Genomic DNA, 9,699 nt, shown 5'->3' with positions numbered 1-9,699 from the left:
AAGAAGAAGAAGCCAAGGCGGGTGGAGAAGACCTCCGCCAAGCAAGGGAAGCGGTTGGAGCGAGACCAGCCACCAGTGCAGCGCTCCCCGTCTGCCGGTGGCCTCGGGCAAACGCGGGCTGGGAAACCCGGGACCGCGGATTCTTCGAGCGGCCGGCCGATCGCGGCGATGCCGGCTTCCTTCAGAGCGTCAAGGCGAGGAGGCTGCGCCGGGGTAAAAAGCAGCCGCTTTCTCCAGAGCGCGAGCGCAAGCGCGCGCGGACCGGCAGCCGCTCTCCCACCCCCGCCGAGGCCACGCCCTCAACCGCCGGCGGGGGGTGGGTGGGGGTTGGCTGGCCAACGGCTCCTCACGCCCCCACCCCACGCTACGCCCCGCGAGCGCCGTGGTTTTTTTTCTTTAACGCAGCTTTCCCCCCCCCCCCCGCTGCGGGTAGCCGGCTTGGCTTGCTGACCAATAGGAGGGGGCGCCCGCCCGCGCGCTTGTCTCTGTGTGTGTGGGGGGTCTTTTATGAATGAAAAGGGCAAAAGGGGCGGGGGAAAGGCGGGAAACGGGGGTCGGGGCGAGGATGGGAGGCGGGAGGGGGGGATGTGGAGGCCGAGAGGGTGATGAGGGGGAGACCGGGGCGCACCGGCTGGTTCGGCAGAGCGGCTTGAAGCGGCACAAAGGCAGAGAGAGAGAGAAACCCTCTGCGTTGCCCCGACCCGACGCGCTTAGCGTGACTCGCGTTAATCCGAGGTGGTTCAAAGGCTTCTTAGGGCTTGACGCGGGTGGCACGGTTCAGCCTCTCCCTCCCTCCCTCTCTCTTCCCCTCCCTCTTTCTTTCCTCCCCCTCTTTTCTCCCTCTCTCCCTCCATCGCCCTCTCTCTTTCCTTCCTCTCTCCCCTCCCTCCCTCCTTCCTCTCCCTCTTCCTCCCTCTCTCTCCCTCACCCTCTCTGAGTTTAAGAGACTCCCTCTCTCTTTCCTCCCTCTCCCCCCTCCTTCCTTTCCCTCCCTCTTTCCTCCCTCCCTCCCTGTCCTGTCTTTCCTTCCTCTCTCCCTCCCTCCTTCCTCTCCCTCTTCCTCCCTCTCTCTCCCTCCCCCTCTCTGAGTTTAAGAGACTCCCTCTCTCTTTCCTCCCTCTCCCCCCTCCTTCCTTTCCCTCCCTCTTTCCTCCCTCCCTCCCTGTCCTGTCTTTCCTTCCTCTCTCCCTCCCTCCTTCCTCTCCCTCTCTCTCCCTCCCCCTCTCTGAGTTTAAGAGACTCCCTCTCTTTCCTCCCTCTCCCCCCTCCTTCCTTTCCCTCCCTCTTTCCTCCCTCCCTCCCTGTCCTGTCTTTCCTTCCTCTCTCCCTCCCTCCTTCCTCTCCCTCTTCCTCCCTCTCTCTCCCTCCCCCTCTCTGAGTTTAAGAGACTCCCTCTCTTTCCTCCCTCTCCCCCCTCCTTCCTTTCCCTCCCTCTTTCCTCCCTCCCTCCCTGTCCTGTCTTTCCTTCCTCTCTCCCTCCCTCCTTCCTCTCCCTCTTCCTCCCTCTCTCTCCCTCCCCCTCTCTGAGTTTAAGAGACTCCCTCTCTTTCCTCCCTCTCCCCCCTCCTTCCTTTCCCTCCCTCTTTCCTCCCTCCCTCCCTGTCCTGTCTTTCCTTCCTCTCTCCCTTCCTCTCCCTCCCTCCCCCTCTCTGGGTTTAAGAAGAGACTCCCTCTCTCTTTCCTCCCTCTCCCCATCCTTCCTTCCTCTCCCTCCCTCTTTCCTCCCTCTCCCTCTTTGCCCTTTCTTTCCTCCCTGTCTTTCCTTCCTCTCTCCACTCCCTTCCTCTCCCTCTCCCCTTTCCTCCCTCTCTCCCTCCCCCACTCTGGGTTTAAGAAGAGACTCCCTCTTTCCTTCCTCTTTCCTCCACCTTCCTCCTCTCTCTCCATCTTTCTCTCGCTCTCTCTGGGTTTAAGAAGAGACTCCCTCTCTTTCCTTCCTCTCCCTTTCCTCCACCTTCCTCCTATCCCTCACTCTTTCTCTCGCTCTCTCTGGGTTTAAGAAGAGACTCCCTCTCTTTCCTTCCTCTCCCTTTCCTCCACCTTCCTCCTATCCCTCACTCTTTCTCTCGCTCTCTCTGGGTTTAAGAAGAGACTCCCTCTCTTTCTTTCCTTCCTTTCCTCCTCCCCCCCACTCTTTCCTCCTTCCTCCTCTCCCTCCGGGTTTAAGAAGAGACTAGACAAGTCACTTATCTGAAATGGTATAGGTTCTCCACGCTTGAGCAGGGGGGGCTGGACTAGAAGACCTTCCAAGGTCCCTTCCAGCTTATTCATTCAGCATCTGGTGGGAATGCACGCAGTGGGCTTTGGGTGAGTGGGCGCGCCACTCTGGCTTTCCAGGGAATGGGTACCCGACCAGAGTCGAGTAATCCTCAATTTACGACCACAATTGAACCCCGGAATTTAATGTTGCTAAAATGAGAAATCTGGGAAGTGAGTTTTGTCCCCGTTTTATGACTTGCCACGTTTCTTAAGCAAATCACAAGTTAGTAATTCGGTTGTTAAGCGAATCTTTGCTTCCCCATTGACTGTGTCTCGTCAGGAGGTCGCAAAAGGTGGTCAGGTGACCCCGGGACGCTGCAACCGTCAATATAAACTCACGACCACGGGGATTGCTGCAAGGGTTGTTAAGTGTGAAAATGGTCATTAGTCATTTTTTTCAAGGCCGTTGTAACTTCAAACGGTCACTAAATGAACTACGGATTACCTGTATTGTCCCCAAGAGTTATTAACCCACTATCAAACTTTCAAGGTTTTTTTTGCCAACAAGCCATGGTTTAACTTTTATCACAGCTAGTCTTCCTCAATCGCTTTGCCCTTTTGCTAGGTAAGCCATTGTCAGAATCAACTGTTGGCCAATGCCTACTTTGAAACCTGTCAGAAGACGCTCAAGAGGCCGACCACAAACCCTCCATTTATAGGAAGCGTTGGCACAATGGAGGATGTGTAACTGCGAAAAAGAATTGTGCAAGTCCACTTATTGCAGGCGGAAAAATAACGTAGCATTTTGTTTTCGCGCTAGTCCCAGCAAAAATCCAGAGGTTAAAAAGTTAAAATCCGGAGGTAGAAAGTTTGTTAGCATGTGTTAAAAACACAAACCTACGTATTCTCTTTGATTTGCCTCTTAGGTAGAAAACCATTTTGATGTGAACGGTGACATTGGTTTAGAATTTTTTTTTCCAGTCTTCCTGCGATGATTGAAGCAAATAATTTTATAGTCAGCATTCAGTAGAGACTAGTGAAGGAAAGAATATATGTAAAGAGAGAGATGTAAACAATACGATGATGATTATGATAAGATGACCATAGTTACGTTTTCATTAGAAGTCATGTTAAGAGGGAGAAATGAATAGTTATAATGCTGATAATTAATATTGTAAGATTAGAGAATTCTCATCAATGCAATGACTATTGTAAATCTTGATTGTAATTGTACAGGGACATTTATACCCAGACAAAACACTGTTTCATGGAAGATGATATATTCAAGTTAAAAAATTAAAAAAATAATTTTTTAAAAAACCACAAACCTACGGAATGTAATTTAGCAAGTGCATCCCTCCCCCACGCTTATTAGGAGTGTGAGTGTGTTTGACACTGGAACAAGTGATTGAAACATCAGGACATTCTGGCGTGCATACTGAATTTCATTTTATTAGGGCACTATCTAACAAAATGATATTCAATGGTGAAAAGAGTAAGGTTCTACATTTAGGCAACAAAAACCAAATGCACAGTACAGTATAGGTGGTAACTCGCTCAATAGTAGTAACTGCGAGAGGGATCTTGGAGTCCTAGTGGACAACCATTTAAATAGGAGCCAGCAGTGTGCAGCAGCTGCCAAAAAAGCCAACACAGTTCTAGGCTGCATCAACAGAGGGATAGAATCAAGATCACGTGAAGTGTTAATACCACTTTATAATGCCTTGGTAAGGCCACACTTGGAATACGGCATTCAGTTTTGGTCGCCACGATGTAGAAAAGATGTGGAGACTCTAGAAAGAGTGCAGAGAAGAGCAACAATAAGGATTAGGGGACTGGAAGCTAAAACACATGGAAGAACGGTTGCAGGAACTGGGTATGTCTAGTTTTATGAAAAGAAGGACCAGGGGAGACATGATAGCAGTCTTCCAATATCTCAGGGGTTGCCACAAAGAAGAGGGAGTCAAGCTAGTCTCCAAAGCATCTGAAGGCAGTATAAGAAGCAATGGGTGGAAACTAATCAAGGAGAGAAGCAACTTAGAACTGAGGAGAAACTTCCTGACAGAACAATTAATCTGTGGAACAGAAGTTGCCTCCAGAAGTTGTGAATGCCCCAACACTGGAAATCTTTAAGAAGATGTTGGATAGCCATTGGTCTGGAACGGTATAGGGTTTCCCGCTTAGGGAGGGGGTTGGACTAGAAGACCTCCAAGGTCTCTTCCAACTCTGCTATTGTGTTGTATTGTATTATGTGTAGTTTATGGTATACAGGCACTGTAGTTCTCAACTTACAATCATTTCCCTAGTGACTGTTCAAAGTTACCATGGCACTAAAATATAGCGACTCGTGAACGTTTTTCACTTATGACCGTTGCAGCATCCCCAGCCACGTGATCAAAATCCAGCCACTTGGCCACTGACTCATATTTATGACGCCTGCAGTGTCCCAGGGTCACGTGATCAACTTTTACGCCCTTCTGAGAAACAAAAGTCAATGGGGAAGCCAGATTCATCTAAGTGTCGTGTTACCAAGCTAACATCTCCAGCCATTCCTCTTATCAACTGTGGCAAGGTAGGTTGTAAAACGAATCAAAATTCCCTTAACCGTCTTGCTTAACAACGGAAATGTGGGTCTCAGGATATCCGCAGGCCTGTTTTGATTTGGACTTGGCTCCTAAGCGATCCCATTCGGAAATGTCTTTGAGTATCTCAATCCTGCACAGAAATCAGATTTACGGAGTCGGAGGGCACCTTGTGGGTCATCTAGTCCAACCCCCCCCCCCCGCCCAAGCAGGAGCCCCTACACCACTTCTGATAGATGGTAGTCCAGTCTCTTCTTATGATGAGGCTCCCACAACTTCTGAAGGCAACTGCTGTTCCACGGGTTGATTGTTCTCGGAAAATTTCTCATTTCTAGGTTGAATCTCTCCTTGATCAGTTTTTTTGCCATTATTCTTTGTCTGGCCTTCAGGTGCCTTGAATAATAGCTTGACCCCCTCCTCTCTGTGGCAGCCCCTCAAATATTGGAACACTGCTTTCGTGTCTCCCCTGGACCTTCTCTTCACTATGGTAGCCATGCCCACTTCCTGTAACCATTCATCATATGTTTTAGTCTCCAGTCCCCTCGTCATCCCGGTTGCTCTTCTCTGCACTTTTTCTAGAGTCTCAACATCTTTTTTTATAGTGTGGTGATCAAAACTGGATGCAGCATTCTAGGTGTGGCTCTTACTAAGGCTTTATAGAGTGGTATTAGTACCTCCCTTGATCTTGATTGTATCCCTCTGTTAATGCAATTTAGGATTGCGTTGGCTTTTTTGGTTATCGCTGCACACTGCTGGCTCAGATTTAGCTGGTTGTCCACCAAGACTCCAAGATCCCTCTCACAGTTGCTGCTGTTCAGCCTGCTTTCACTCAAGTCTATATGTGTCCTTTGGGTTTTTCTTGCCTAAGTGTAAGACTTTGCTTTTCTCTACCTTGAATTTCATTTCGTTAGATAGGGCCCAGGGTTCAAGTCTGTCAAGATCCCACCTGGATCTTGAGCCTATCATCTAGGGCGGCGATGGCGAACCTTTTTGCCATCACGTCCCGAAAATGCACGCGTGCCTGCACCCATAACGCAATGTGCGTCCTGCCCTCCTGTGCATGAGCACAAGCCCCCGGTTTTAGGGTGCTGGCTATTCCTGCCAGCTTAGCTTCATCATCTGCAAATTTGGTAAGTTCCCCTTCTATTCCCTCATCTACTACTGTAAGTCATTTATCAATTATTGAATCCTGATTCCTTCTCCCGGGGGAAGATTATTGGCTTGACTTGGGCACCTGGCAAAATGAGTTCGGGGCTGGGCCGAGCCGAAGGTGTAACCGGGCTCCTGGCTAAGGCCAAGCATATCTGCGGCCGTATGGCATTAAAGAGTGACCAACAAATTGACCCCCCGTGGATGGCCAGCCTGGATGGGGACTTCCACCCCATCCCGGCCTTTTAGCTGACGGCAAAGTCCACCCAATCTGCTACTGAAGATTGGCAACTTTTGTCATTTCTGCACACCCGGGGGAAACTCCTGTGGTTTTGGGCAAAGGAGCGTGTTTTTCAACCTGGCTGTTTCATTAAGAAATGCTTCCTGCGTTTTCGGTCGCTGCTTCGAATTGGCTCGGCGTGTTTTCCTTCTGTTTGCATCGCTTATGTCCCTTTCAGCGTTCCCTGCGGTAGCTAAAGCCGTTTGCGTTCAAAATGCAAAAACAGATTAGGATTCCAAAGAAGAGGCTGGGCGGAAATAGCTATTGTGGGGTACGAAACGGCAGGTGAATATCTGGATGGAGATTGTGCCAGAAAGCTCCCGTGAGTCTCACAGCTTCCCTCGTCCCTGCTTGGTGGGCTGCACGACGCAAATTTTTTGAGGCTCGTCTCCAACTTGCAGTGTTTGTGTTTGTGTGTGCTTCCTTTAACATCCTACACAAACTGCTGGGTTGGCTTGTATACCTAGTCCATTTCCAATAACTATACCCGTGATGGCGAACCTATGGCATGCGTGCCACAAGTGGCACGTGGAGCCATTTGTCAGGGCACGCGAGGCACTGCCCTGTCAGCTGGCCAGCGCGCATGTGCGCGCTGGCCAGCTGAGTTAACCTTTTTAAAAGCTATTTTTCGCCTTCCCCAGGCTCCAGAGGCTTTATAGGAGCCTGGGGAGGGCTCGGAGGGTCGTTTTAAGCGTTCCGAAGGCTTCAGGGACCGTCCGAGGCTTCCCTGATGCCTTCGGAGCGCTTAAAACGACCCTCCGAGCTTCCGGTTTGCTCGGAGGGTGGTTTTAAGCGCTCCGAAGGCTTCAGGGAAGCCTCCGGACAGTCCCTGAAGCCTCCGGAGAGCCTCCGGGGGGTCGGGGGATGCTCTTTTCACCCTCCCCAGGTGAAAAAAACATGTAAAAATGGGGGGGGGGTCCACGCGTTTTGCGCGCATGCGCACTGGGGGGGTTGCACGTTGCATTATGGGTGCGGCACGCCCGCACTCGACCCCCCTGCGCTCCCCCCACTTGTGGCACGCGAGCCAAAAAAGGTTCGCCATCACTAAACTATAGTTTGCTAGATAATGACCAACAAGAAGGGGTCCCATTCAACATGCTAAGCCATAAATAGAAGTGGCCGAGTTCCCCAACTCACTAAGCAAAAGATTATTACAAGGGTTTTTGTGTGTGTGTGTGTGTGTGTGTGTGAACGTGTCTGGGAGTTAGTGTTGACTCCTGGTAGCTGCCTGGATTAGTCCCGGCAGCAAGGTTTTCCAGAAGACGTTTGCCGTTGCTTCCTTCCTAGGGCTGAGAGCGAGCGACTGGCTTAAGAGTCACCCAGCTGGCTTTGGGCCTAGACTCTGGGTTTCTAGCCTGACACCTTAACCCCTATGGCGGGGTCGGCAACCTTAAACACTCAAAGAGCCACGAAGATCCTAATCAGAGCCCCCCTCCATTCAATTCTGGAGCCAACTGGAAGTCCGGTTCCCCCACCATAGAGTCTCCTCCTAGTGCAGTGTCTCTTTTTCCTCTATCTGTCCTAACCGAAAATCCTATCGATTGTGGGGCCGACCGGTGACAGGGAGCCACAGCAGAGGGATGAAAGAGCCACATGCAGCTCCAGAGCCACAGTTTGCTGACCCCTGCCCTGTGGCATGCGCGCCAGAAGAGGGATGCAGAGGCCTCTCGGCTGGCCCGCGCGTCTTCGCCCCAAGTCGGATCTCCATGGTGTTTCTTTCATGAACTTCTGTCTCCTGGCGTACGATGAAACAGATGCTCACGAAAGAAAAAGACTTCAGAAAAAGAAGAAAGAACCTCTTGCTGCACTGCCGGTGTTGGGGTGCCTGGCTTCCCGCCGGCCAGCTGTCTTCGGGTCTCTGCTGCCCATGCACGCATGTTTGTGCACATGTGCATGTCCGTGCATTGCACCTCAACGCACACGCCACCTTTCAGTTCTCTGCTGCCCATGCGCGCATGTCCGTGCACATGTGCATGTCCGTGCATTGCACCTTAACGCACATGCCACCTTTCAGTTTGGGCATGTGCACATGCGCAGTTTGGGCATTCTGTCTTAAAAGGTTTGCCATCAGTGCCTTAACCCCTACTCCAAACTGGCTTTCTTTCTTTCTTTCTCTCTTTCTTTCTTTCCTTCTTTCTTTTTCTTTCTTTCTTCCTTCCTTCCTCCTTCCTCTTTCTTTCTTCTCTTTCTCTTTTTCTTTCTTTCCTTTTCCTTCCTTCCTTCCTTCCATTTATTTAATTTCTACACCTAAACGACTCAGCAATCTATACATTCAACAAGGGCCTGACAATTTCCGATCGCGGGGATTTACGCTGTGGCAAAGGGGCAGATTTGATAAGGGCGGGTGCAACTTTCGCTAAAGGATCACCTGAATTGTGTATGTGTGTGTGTGGGGGGGAGGTTTGCCCCTGACTAATTTTAAGCATTTGGTGAACTTTTGGTGAGATCAAAGACACCCTAATCCCGCCCGTATAACTGGTGGTATTGGTCGGCCCTCTCCAGTTTGCGTAGTAATTATACTGGACAAAAAGTTCAGTATCCTTTTAATCCAGTATAATTGCTACAAAACTGGAACCGGGAAGCGAAGCAGAAATTATAAAAGAATAAAGAGGAAAGCAAACAACGACCGACTTCCCCTGGCTGATCTCCTCCGACAGAAGATCAGCAGCTGAGCAGAGGCCCACAAACCGATTTCCGTGTCCCAACCTCGACCGACCGCCTTCTTTGACCCCGTAGGATTAAAAGCGTCAAAGCTGTCAACCGAAACAGCTGTTCTTAAGCAGATTGGATTGTGTTCCCAAACAGACCGGAAAGACCTCATCGGGAAGGTTGAGGAGAACACGAGAAAGACAGCGCGAGGGCTGGGTTACATAAGGTGGTGGCCTCAGCTTGGTTTCTTACAGGCCCAAAATGGCGACCGCAGCTAGGCCTCGATTTAAAAGCCATTTGCTTAGGGACCGTTTGAAGTTACAGCAGCACTGGGGGGACGGGGACGACAGGGACGACTTAGGCCTGGTTCTCAGACTTAGGCCTGCCTCAGAATCCTCGTGTCATGTGATCAAGAGATCAGGCGCTGGCATGTGTCCGTGACAGTTATGCAGTGACGGACACATCTGATCACCCACTGGCACCTTCCCGGCCGGTTTCCGACCAGCGAACTCAATGGGGGAAGTCGGATTCAACTTCAACGGCAGCCTGGTTCACTTAACGACTAGTGATTCGATTAACAACTGTGGAGGGGGGGGGAAGAGCATAAAACCAAATGCATAAAATTGGATGAAGCTCACATCATTAGGAGACCGGAGGCTAAAACATAGGAAGAACGGTTACAGGAACTGGGTGTGTGTAGTTTAATGAAAAGAAGAAGGGGAGACATGATAGCAGTGTTCCAATATCTCAGGGGTTGCCACAAAGAAGAGGGAGTTAAGCTATTCTCCAAGGCACCTGTGGACAGAACAAGAAGCAATGGGTGGAAACTAATCAAGGAGA

Source organism: Natrix helvetica, assembly GCF_964273705.1.
Source record: "Natrix helvetica genome assembly, chromosome: W".
NCBI lineage: Eukaryota > Metazoa > Chordata > Lepidosauria > Squamata > Natricidae > Natrix > Natrix helvetica.
This window is presented reverse-complemented; position numbering follows the sequence as displayed.